The sequence below is a fragment of the Microcaecilia unicolor genome, chromosome 2, assembly GCF_901765095.1.
Source record: "Microcaecilia unicolor chromosome 2, aMicUni1.1, whole genome shotgun sequence".
In the NCBI taxonomy this organism is placed as follows: domain Eukaryota; kingdom Metazoa; phylum Chordata; class Amphibia; order Gymnophiona; family Siphonopidae; genus Microcaecilia; species Microcaecilia unicolor.
This window is the reverse complement of record NC_044032.1, coordinates 197,905,892-197,918,366: the sequence shown is the minus strand read 5'-3', so window position 1 is coordinate 197,918,366 and position 12,475 is coordinate 197,905,892.

Below are 12,475 nucleotides of genomic sequence, written 5' to 3'. Positions count from 1 at the left end.
GGAGGGTCATGTCACGACTCATAATGTTGGAGGCATGGCTGCTTTGGGAGCCCACTTGAGGTTAGCCTCCGTTGAAGAAATTTGCAATGCTGTGACATGGTCGTCAGTCCACACATCCACATTTCACTACTGCCTTGAGCATGATTCCTAATGCAGGTTTTCAGGATATCCACAATGAATATTTATGAGAGATTTGCATGCAGTACCTCCACTATATGCAAATCTCTTATCATTTTTCTGGTGACAACTGGATCCAAGCTGCCAGTGCCTCAGAGTTTGTCAGCTCCTAAAATGTCTCTGCACTACCCTATATCTCCCCAGAATGGTTCTCATAGCTTGCACCTACAGCATGTTGGTGTCCCAGGAGGAAGGAACAGTTTCTCTGCTCCGGCATCTGATGGGAGGAACTGGCTTCTTGAGTCCGGTTATAACAATACTTGGGGCCTTGTGTCAGTTACTTGTCAGTGTAACTGGGCTGCGGACTTGGATCCATACAAAAGGGAATGTATGATTTGTTTTTCTAAATCTTAAGTGCTAATTATAATAGAATTTATGTTCCCTGTTGCACTATGTAATGTTTTGTCACCACCGCCTTACTGCCTTTGTGTGCGTAGCAACTGACACAGGCTGTTTTCTCTACACTGCTCTGTGGTGAACTTTGGTTAGCAGAGTTCCCTCAATCTCAGGACTATTTCATCCTTTCAGCTAAACTATCATGGAGTGTGTCATTAAAAACATCTGATATGTAATTGTCACGAAACACCTAGCCACCTGCCTGGGGTTACCCTGCAGCCACTTAGAGGGTCTATTCCCAGCACAGCTCAGGTCTGCCTGCATGTGCCACTTGTGCTCTATACTAGCACCCTCTTCCCACCGCCTGCGTCACAACAGCCTCTGGGTGAGTCTCCCGCTCTCCAATTAGTCCCCAATGATTTCTAGGTTACTGGGGGGCCACACTCTCAGTGGTCCCATAGTTCCCAGAAATCATTCACAGACCCAACATCAGTCCAGTCAAATGGCAAACAAAAATTATGTTGTAGGGCTGAACATTTAATGCTGTCTCATCCATTGCTCCTTTTGCAGGTATACCTGGGTTGCAGAGATTGGGTCTGGGTCCAGGCCAGCTGTGCTGTTCCCAAGCAATGTGGGGAAGGTGGATCCACACCCGTGACCCAGAAATAATGGTGGAGGTATGGGTCCGGGGTAAGGTTGGAGTGGTTCTAAGCAGCGGCACTGCTGGGGCCCAGAAGAGGTGCAGTGTGATTATTCTCCCTTATTCCCGCTCCTCTCGGCTCTGACATTGCCTTCAGTGCTGAAGACATGCTGCTTTCAGCTGCACAAAGCCTCTGTAGTTTCCCACCGGGAAACAGGAAGTTCTGTGAGAGGAGGCATGACGCTACAGAGGCTTCGGGCAGTTGAAAGAAGCAGCATGCCTTAAGTGTTGCAGCGCTGAAGACAAGTCGGAGGGCCAAGAGGAGCAGGTATAAGGAAAGAAAAAAATGCAGAATGTGGACCATGGGGGAGGGGGTTTAGGAGCAAAAGGTTTGGGACAAAGGGGATGGGGAGGGCTCGGAAGCACAGGAAAAGTTGTTGGCAGAATGGGGGGGGGGGGGGTGTAGGAGGTTTCAGTAGCATGGGTACAGTTGGTGGGAGAGTGAGAATGGGGATCATGAGGGGGAGGATTCCAAAGCACAGGAAGATTTGCTGAGAGAAAGATGTTTGAGAATGACAGATGCTAGAAATGGGTGATGGGGAAAAAAACAAGGGAGATGATGATCGTGTACTGGAGGGAAGAGACGGTGCCTAGGGAAGGGGAGAGAAGGGATGGTGCCCCTGGAGAGAAGTTCTGAGAGAAGAGAACATTTTGCTGATAAGTGAACGCTATTTTGCTTTGTGCTTTGGGAATTTAAAGATTGGGGTTTAAAGGAGGAATTGTAGGTTAGTGTTGGGCAAAATAAAAATATACATAAAAAGCAAATTTTATCAACTAATCTCCATAGTCTTTTCCACTTAGATTGTAGCTGTGGTACAAAGTTTTTAAAACTAACAGGCACTGCACGATCTAGTTTAGTCTTCCCGCCCACCCTTAGGACAACTCTTCATTTATAGTCAGTTATTGTAAATAGGATTAACAAGCAAGGAGTGTTCTTACAGAGTTTTAAATACATTTCATTACCATCTAAGAAGGAAACACTAAATCATACAACATGCTATCTAAACTAAAAGACACTTATATTAGGTTAATATCCTTAATACTGTAGCAAGTTTTAAATTATTGAAAAACTCAAAAACACTAAGATGAAGTCAGCAGTCCAGCAGTAAGAGGGGTGCTGTCCAGTGTTTTGCATTGAGTGTCACATGTATGATTATCTCCCAGTTGGTGAGATGTCATATGTGTGTGCCCGATGCAAAGAGCTCCTAGCTCTCGGGGAATGTGTCCTCTTGAGGCTAGAGTAGCAGACTTTGTGGAGCTGAGGGAGAAAGGTACATAGAGACCTACAGGGATGTTGTAGAGAAGTCCCACCTCCAGTCTGGTAGCCCTTGTTCTACCTTGGAGGAGGGAGGTCTCCTAGAAGGAGAGCATCACCCTGGTAAAGTAGGAAGTACTCCTGTAGCCAGGACCTGCCCACCAGGGGATGTATTATCCTGTTGCACAGAAGATATGTCTCCAAGTGCTACCCGGGAGGGAAAGGTTAGAACAGCTGTTGTAGTTGGTGATTCAATCATTAGGCATATAGATAGCTGGTGGATTTGAGGATTGCCTGGTGACTTGCCTGCCTGGTGCGAAGGTGGTGGACCTCATGCGTCACCTAGATAGGATTTTAGATAGTGCTGGGGAGGAGTCGGCTGTCTTGGTACATGAGGTACCAATGATATAGGAAAATGTGGGAGAGAGGTTCTGGAAGCCAAATTTAGGCTCTTAGGTAGAAAGCTCAAATCCAGATCCTCTAGGGTAGCATTTTCCGAAATGCTACCTGTTCCACGCGCAGGGCCCAAGAGACAGAGCTCCGGAGTCTCAATGTGTGGATGAGACGATGGTGCATGGAGGAGGGTTTTAGATTTGTTAGGAACTGGGCAACATTCTGGGGAAGGGGGAGTCTATTCTGAAAGGATGGGCTCCACCTTAACCAGGGTGGGACCAGGCTGCTGGCATCGGCATTTAAAAAGTAGAGCAGCTTTTAAACTAGAAATTGGGGGGGGGGGGGGGGGGGGGAAGCCGACAGTCGCTCAAAAGTGCATGGTTTGGGATCAGGTATCTTACAAAGATATCGCCAAAACAGGGAAGATAGGGTATCTTGATAGTGAGGTTGCAAAAGAGACCATAGTAGATCAGGTGTCCCTAAATAAAAATTAGATAAAAGATTGCAAATTAGTACTGTCAAGTACTAAGCATGATGTAAATAGGAGCACCAAACACAGTTTGAAATGTCTATATGCGAATGCCAGGAGCCTAAGATGGGAGAGTTGGAATGTATTGCACTAAATGAAAAATTGGATATAATAGGCATCTCTGAGACCTGGTGGAAGGAGGCTAACCAGTGGGACACTGTCATACCGGGGTACAAATTATATTGTAGTGATAGGGTGGATCGAATTGGTGGAGGGGTAGCATTGTATATTAACGAGAGCCTTGAATCAAATAGATTGAAAATTCTGCAGGAAACAAAACACTTCTTGGAATCACTGTGGTTTGAAATTCCATGTGTAAAGGGGAAAAGGATAATGATAGGAGTGTACTACCAGTGATCATAATATGATTGGATTTGATATTAGCTTTGAAGTAAGTATACATAGGAAATCAAATATGTTAGCGTTTACCCCTATGATAAAATGAGAAGAACAGTGAAAAGAGAACTTAGAGGAGCGACTGTGAGGGTCAAAAATCTACAGGTGTGAATGCTGTTCAAAAACACCATCCTGGAAGCCCAGGCCAAATATATTCCGCATATTAAAAAAGGAGGAAGGAAGACTAAACGACAGCCGGTGTGGTTAAATAGTGAGGTGAAGGAAGCTATTAGAGCTAAAAGAAAATCCTTCAGAAACTGGAAGAAGGAACCAACAAAATAATATGAAACGGCATAAGGAATGTCAAGTCAAATGCAAAGCGCTGATAAGGAACACTAAGAGGGACTTTGAAAAAAAAGATTGCATTGGAGGCAAAAACATATTAAAATTCTTTTTAGATATATTAAAAGCAGGAAGCCGGCAAAACAATCAGTTGGACCGCTAGATAACCGAGGAGTGAAAGGGGCGGTCAGGGAAGACAAAGCCGTAGCAGAGAGATTAAATGAATTCTTTGCTTTGGTCTTCACCGATGAAGATTTGGGTGGGATACCGGTGCCGAAAATGGTATTCAAAGCTGACGAGTCGGAGAAACTTCATGAATTCTCTGTAAACCTGGAGGATATAATGGGGCAGTTCTACAAACTGAAGAGTAGCAAATCTCCTGGACCAGATGGTATTCATCCCAGAGTACTGATAGCACTGAAAAATGAGCTTACGGAGCTATTGTTAGAAATATGTAATTTATCCTTAAATTGAGTGTGGTACCAAAAGATTGGAGGGTGGCCAACGTAATGCCGTTTTTAAAAAAAAGGTTCCAGAGGATATCCGGGAAATTATAGACCGGTGAATCTGACGTTGGGGCTGGGCAAAATGGTAGAGACTATTATTAAGAACAAAATTACAGAGCATATTCAAAAGCATGGATTAATGAGACAAAGTCAACATGGATTTAGTGAAGGGAAATTTTGCCTCACCAATCTACTACATTTCTTTGAAGGGGTGAACAAACGTGGATAAAGGGGAGCCGGTTGATATTGTGTATCTGGATTTTCAGAAGGCGTTTGACAAAGTACCTCATGAAAGACTCCAGCAGAAATTGGAGAGTCATGGGATAGGTAGTGTTCTATTGTGGATTAAAAACTGGTTAAAAGAAAACAGAGAGTAGGATTAAATGGTCAGTATTCTCAATGGAGAAGGGTAGTTAGTGGGGTTCCCCAGGGGTCTGTGCTGGGACCGCTGCTTTTTAACATATTTATAAATGACCTAGAGTTGGGAGTAACTAGTGAGATGCTTGTCTTGAGGAGGAGGGGTCCTTGCCAGGGGAAGATCCCTCGGTGGTAAGGATCTTTCATAGAGATGAGCTGTCTGAATTGATTGATCAGGTGGTGGCTACTCTTAAATTTGATTCTTCAGAGACTTCAGTGGGGGAGGTAAAGCAGGTAGACCCATTAGTTAAGGGTATTCGCCGGTCTTCCCGTTCTTTTCCCATGAATACAGACCTCAGGGATATGGTTTTGCAAGAGTGGTCCTCCCCAGATTCTGCCTGTAGGGTGGCTAGAGCTACAGCGAGGCTTTATCCTCTTCCGCAGCAGGATAGGGACTCCTTAAGGTCTCCTACAGTAGATGTGGTGGTGACGGCGGTCACCAAAGCCACTGCAATTCCTGTGGATGGGGGGGCTGCTCTCCGGGATCCTCAGGATAGAAAATTGGAGTCCTTTATTAGGTGTAGTTTTGATTTGTCCGCCTTGTCGCTATAAGCCTCGGTGTGTGGAGGTTTAGTAGCTTGTACTTGTTTCCGCTGGGTTGAAAAGCTCCTGGATGATCTGGCGGTGGACAGATCTTCATGGATGCAGGAATTAGCTAAGCTGGAGATGAGCTCTTCTTTCTTAGCGGATGCTCTTTATGATTTGTTGCAAGCGTTGGCTAAGAATATGGCATTGGTTGTGGGATCTCGTCAGGCTCTTTGGCTTCAAGGTTGGGTCGCTGATGCGGCCTCTAAGTCTGTTGTGTTCTCTTCCCTTTAAGGGTTCAATGCTGTTTGGGGAAGAGTTGGATAAGTTGGTTCACGGTCTTGGGGATGCTAAGGTTCTGCGTCTGCCAGAGATGCGTCCCAGAGCAGGTGGTTGGGGCCTGTCAGTAAGTGGTCGGTTCAGGGATGCTCGGTGTTACAAGCCGGGTAGGTCCAATGGAGCGCCTAGAGAACGTTTTTTTCAGCGTACTCAGCCCTTTCGTGGAGGCCGCCGGGGAGGCTGGGATGCATCGTCGGTGGGTTCCGCCCCAGGGCGGGCCTCTCAATGAAGGTGTGCGGGTCCAGCCTCTGGTTCGCTTGGGTGCTTGTCTTACGTCAGTTTTACCAGAGGTGGACCCACTTCACGTCAGACCAGTGGGTGCTCGAAGTGGTGTGCGATGGATATGCCCTAGAGTTCGATGGTCCTCTTCCCAATTTTTTTTCTGGGAGCTCCGTTTTGCTCTCGCCTCAAGGCCAGGGCAATTTGCAAAACTCTCCTTCGGTTGATTGATCTGGGAACTGTGGTTCCTGTACCCACCTCGGAGAGGGGGGCGGGGTGTTACTCGATTTGGAGCTACTAGGGTTTGTCATAAACTACCCCAAGTTCTATCTTCTTTCAGTCTAGGGATTGGAGTAAATAGGAGCCATGTTTGATACATTACGTGCTCAAGCTTTTCTCCCACAAGTGAAAGCAGACGCTGTCCAAAACCAGCTTGGTAAATATTGCACATGTGGCCAATCAATATCATATCACTCTCATGGCACAGCTCCATTTGAGAGCAACCGAGTGGACCCTAGCTACCCAGTGGTATCAGGCAGCTGGGAATCTTGCAGATGCAATCCAGATTCTGCCAGAGTTAACTTATGCCCTTCTCTGGTCGACAGTACTACCATTCCAAATTCTGCCTTCTCAGAAGGTGGTAACATTGGATGCATCCAACCTAGCATTGGGAGCTCATGTAGATGAGCTTCACACCCAGGGAACTTGGTCTGTTCAGGAAAGAAATAGTCATATTAATCTCCTCGAGCTGAGGGCCATTTGGAATGCTCTAAAGGCTTTCAGAGATCAGCTACAGAACCAAATTATTTTCATTCAAATGAACAACCAAGTTGCAATGTTCTATGTAAACAGTCGGGGGGGGGGGGGGGGGTATGAGTTCCTACCCCTTGTGTCAGGAAGCAGTAGGAATGTGGCAGTGAGCTCTCCTTCACGGTATGGTACTTTGAGCCACATACCTACCAGGAAAAGACAACTACCTGGTGGACAGGCTGAGCAGGGTTTTGCAACTGTATGAGTGGACTCTCAACATGGGTGTAGCCTGCTAGATCTTTCGAGTGTGGGGCACCCCCTTGGTGGATCTTTTGGCCACTCATCTCGACAACAGAGTCCGTCAGTTCTGTTCTAGGCTCAGATCACATGGCAGACTAGCAACAGATGGTTTTCTCCTACAAAGGAGGAAGAGACTTTTGTATGTGTATCCTCCGATACCTCTCATAGAAAAGACTTTGCTGAAACTCAAGCAAGACCATGGAGCTAATATCCTAATTGTGCCTTACTGGAATCGTCCTTTGAAGATCCATGGAGATTGGGTAATTTTCCAAACCTAATCACTTAGAATGAGGGATCTCTTCTGCATCCCAGCCTCCAATCCCTGGCCCTCATGGCTTGGATGTTGAGAGTGTAGAATTTGAATCCTTAGATTTGCTGGAGAGATTCTCCCACATTTTGCTGGCTTCCAGAAAATACTCCACTAAGAAGTGTTACTTGTTTAAGTGTAGGAGGTTTTCTGTCTGTTGTCCAGCACTAGCTTTGTTTCCCAATTACTGGTGTTGCCACCCATTCTCCGCTAAGATTCTGTGGATCCATTCCTTCTGAACAGGATTCCTTTGTGCTTATCCCATGCATTTTTGAATTCCATTACTGTTTTCATCTGCACCATGGGAGATCATTCTAAGTATCCACCACCCTCTCCATGAAAAAATACTTCCTGGCATTTTTCCTGAATCTGCCCCCCTGCAACCTCAATTCATGTCCTTTAGTTCTACCGCCTTCCTATCTCTGGAAAAGGTTTGTTTGTGGATTAATACTTTTCAAATATTTGAATATCTGTGTCATATCACACCTGTTTCTCCTTTCCTCCAGGGTATACATGTTCTGGTCAGTAAGTCTCTCCTTGTATGTCTTGTAACGCAAATCCCATAACATTTCTTTAGCTTTTCTTTGCACCGCTTCAAGTCTTTTTACATCCTTAGCAAGATATGACCTCCAAAACTGAACACAATACTCCAGGTGGGGCCTCACCAATGACTTGTACAGGGGCATCAACATCTTTCTTTTGCTGGTTACACCTCTCTCTATACAGCCTAGCATCTTTCTGGCTATGGCCACTGCCTTGTCACATTATTTCATCGCCTTCAGATCCTCAAATACTATCACCCCAAGATCCCTCTCCCTGCCTGTGCATATCAGACTCTCACCAACTAACACATACGTCTCCCGTGGATTTCTACTCCCTAAGTACATCACTTTGAACTTCTTTGCATTGAACTTTAATTGCCAAACATTAGACCATTCTTCCAGCTTTTGCAGATCCTTTTTCATGTTTTCCACTCCCTCCGGGGTGTCCACTCTGTTACAAATGTTGGTATCATCCGCAAAAAGGCAAACTTTACCTTCTTACCCTTCGGCAATGTCACTCACAGATATATTGAACAAAATCAGCTCCAGCACCGATCCTTGAGGCACTCCACTACTCACCTTTCCCTCCTCTGAGTGAATTCCATTAACCACCACCCTCTGGTGTCTGTCCGTCAACCAGTTCCTAATCCAGTTCACCACTTTGGGTCCTATCTTCAGCCTGTTAAGTTTATTCAAGAGCCTCCTATGAGGAACCGTGTCAAAGGTTTTGCTGAAATCTAAGTAGATTACATCTAGCACACGTCCTTGATTTAGTTCTCTGGTCACCCAGTCAAAGAATTCAATGAGATTTGTTTGGCCTTTGGTAAAACCATGTTGTCTCAGATCTTGCAACTTATTGGATTCCAGGAAATTCACTATCCTTTCCTTCAGCATTGCTTCATTACTTTTCCATTAACCGAAGTGACGTTTACTGGCCTGTAGTTTCCAGCTTCTTCTCTGTCACCACTTATGAAGAGGGACCACATCCGCTGTTCTCCAATCCCATGGAACCTCCCCTGTCTCCAAGGATTTATTAAATAAATCTTTAAGAGGACCCACCAGAAGCTCTCTGAGCTCCCTGAATATCCTGGGATGGATTCCATCTGGTCCCATGGCTTTGTCTATCTTTAGATTTTCAAGTTGTTCATAAACACTCTCGTCCATGAACGGTGCTCTCCATTCTCATATGTACTTTTGCCAATCAACCGTGGTCCTTCTCCAGGATTTTCTTCCATGAAAACAGAACAGAAGTACAGTGCAATCCACTTAAGTGCAAGGGTCTGGGACCAAAGAAATGCAAGCAGTTAACCAGAGCGTGCACTTAACCGTTGTGACCCAAAGAAGCTTGACATCTGATAAACATATGTACAGTACTGTTTATTATTATACGTACAGTATACAGTCTCAGTTAACTGACATTAGGCTTTACTTGAAGTAATCAGTTATAGTCCTCTGTACACTGTTGGGTCTGTGAGTTCCATAGACTATATCTGCCAGACGGTAAAAACTGTCATAGCACTGACATCCAGTGGCCTCTAGATAGGCCCGCACGGTGTTGAGACTCTCCAGTGCTCTTGCAAAAGTGACAGGAGGTTGTTGAATTTCATCAGCATATGCCTCACTGCTCATTTCTTCATCTGTTCCATCACCAGCCGTTGTTGCCTGCGTGTAGGCGCATATCTCGACATCAGTGCTGTCTTCAGCTGTTTGTAGATCGTAATCAACAGCTACATAGCGATGGAACTCCTCTTCAGTAACACCGGCTGGTATGTCAATAACCTCTTCATCTGACACGTTTGCAACAGCTGCATCCCCCTCCACATCCTTAACAAAGCTTGCCCGCTTGTAGCAGTTCACAGTGGTTGCCTGTGTAACATGATTCCAGGCTTCTTTCTGCATATGTAGGGAATCCAACAGTGATAGATTACGAGCCAGTTCAACAGCACATTTATCCTTGCAAATCTGGTCATCCATAACACTCATCAGACAACGTAGCACAAGAGCCCGATAATGTTGTTTGAAATTGGCTGTTATGCCCTGAACCATAGGTTGGATCAGAGAGGTAGTGTTTGGTGGCAGGAAGACCACCTTGACGTTAGAAAGTCTGACATCATCCCTGTGTGCAGCACAATTATCACAAAGCAGCGAAATCTGACACATTTGTGCCCGCATTCTAGTGTCTAACTTCTTTAGCCACTGCTTCCAAATATCCCCAGTCATCCATGAATTTGCGTTAGCCTCGTATGATGCAGGAAGTCGCTTAACTTTCTTGAAGCAACGGGGCTATTTGCTCTTTCCAATGACAAGGGGTTCCAACTTCTCACTCCCATCCATATTGCAGCAAAGGAGGATTGTCAGTCGATCCTTCAATGTTTTACCTCCAGTAGTTTTGGCATGTTTGAATGCAAGTGCTCCATCAGGAATCTCTTGCCAGTAGAGACCATTTTCATCAGCATTGAAAATGTCACGAGGTGCAAACTCATTCAAGATGGTAGGAAGAACTGAAACAACCCAATTTTCAGCACCAAAGTCATCAGCGTCTTGTTTCTTGAATTTTATGCTGTTCCTCTCCTTCCATCTTTCCAACCATCCAACAGTGGCTTTGAATTCAGTTAGTCCAAGACTTTCAGCTAGTTGATTAGCTTTCTCCATAAGCAGTGGACCACTGACAGGAAACTGTCTGCTCCTGACTCAAGAAAACCACCGAAGAAGAGCATCTTCTACCACCTCAACGTTTCCCGCCCGTTTTCTTTTCCGTTGTGGATTTGTATTGTTTTGCCAGTCTTCCAGAAGCTGGTCTTTCTGCTTCAAGATACGTGAAATTTGACTAGGATTGACACCATATTCTTTAGCAATAGATGCTTGACTTTGTTTTCTAATTTTTTAAGAACTTCTATTCGTTCAGCCAGTGTTAAAGTCTTACAGTTCCGCCGCGATGATGACAACAACCCCGGTGCATGCTCTAACAGCATTCTTTCGCTTATTCTCCCTTGTGAGTTCCATCACCATTTGTCTGAGTAGAGCGCTTTGAAAAGCATCTATGATCTCTCTGCTTCTTTCTGATTCCACAGATGGAACTTTCCAATCCGCATCTGGCAGGTTGAAATCTCCCAGCAACAGCATCTCTCTTTTGTTCCCCAACTTTTTAATATCTGTAATTAGATCTTTATCTAGTTCCTCCAATTGTGTCGAGGTCTGTAGACAACACCCATGTGGAGAGAGATTCCATCATGTCTTTTTAAGGTGATCAATTTTGCTTCTTCCTTTCCCCAGGCCCCTGTCATTTCAGTCGCTGCGATATCATTTCTCACATACTGAGCTGCTCCTCCACCTTTACCGCCATCTGTATCCTTCCTAAATAGATTATAGCCTGGTATGTTTGCATAATCATTGAGCCATGTCTCCGTGATTGCAACAATGTCTAAGTCTGCCTCTAACATCAGGGCTTGCAGATCATGAACTTTGCTACTTAGACTGCGAGCATTTGTGGTCATCGCTTTCCATCTACATTTCAGTGGCATTGTTGTCTTGTTTAGTTTTTGTGTAGTCTCACTTCCTGCTGTGTTGGAAGAAGTGATTTGCTAAGATTGCTGTTTTCATTGCTTTCTTTTCTACTGTCACATCTTGTCTTTAGCTTTAGCTCGGGGTGACCACTGGAAGTGACCTGCCTCCAGGTCCGTGCTGATATGGTAAGCGGGGTAAGCACCGCAGGAGGGCGCCGACATCTGGAGGGCACCGCCGTGGTGCTTACCCTCGCCACTTACCTGAGCTCCGCACCGCCGAGGCCTTTAAATCTTTTTCCTCCGGTCGCAGCAGCGTCAGTGAAAGCGCTGCCGACGTCTCCCTTCCCTTCGCGCTGGTTGGTTCCCTCAGTGTCCCGCCTTCTTCTGACGTCAGAAGAAGGCGGGACACGGAGGGAACCAACTAGCACGAAGGGAAGGGAGATGTCAGCAGCGCTTTCACTGACACTGCTGCAACTGGAGGTAAAAGATTTAAAGGCCCATGGCGCGGAGCTGAGGTAAGGGAAGGGCAGAGAGGCATGGATGGGAGGGCAGAGAGGCATGGATGGGAGGGCAGGGCCCAGGGAGAGGACAAATTGCTGGAATGGAGGGGAGGGGAGAGAGGAGGATTGCTGGCTATGGATGGAGGAGGGAAGGGCAGAGAGGGACAAGGATGGATATGGATGGGAGGACAGGACCCAGGGAGAGAGGAGAAATTGCTGGAAATGGATATAGAGCAAGAAATGAAGAAGAAAGGAGGAAAGTAAAGAAATAAATGGAAAGGAAGCCCTGGAAATGGAGTTAAGAGGACAGATAGCAGCAGAATCAGAATGATCGGAAAAGAAAGTCACCAGACAACAAAGGTAGAAAAAAAATCATTTTATTTTCATTTTAGCGTTTGGAATATGTCCACTTTGAGAATTTACATCTGCTATCTTATTTTGCAATGTATAGCAATTTGTTTCTAAGAATATTGCTGACAATTCCTTTCAGTGTGGCAAG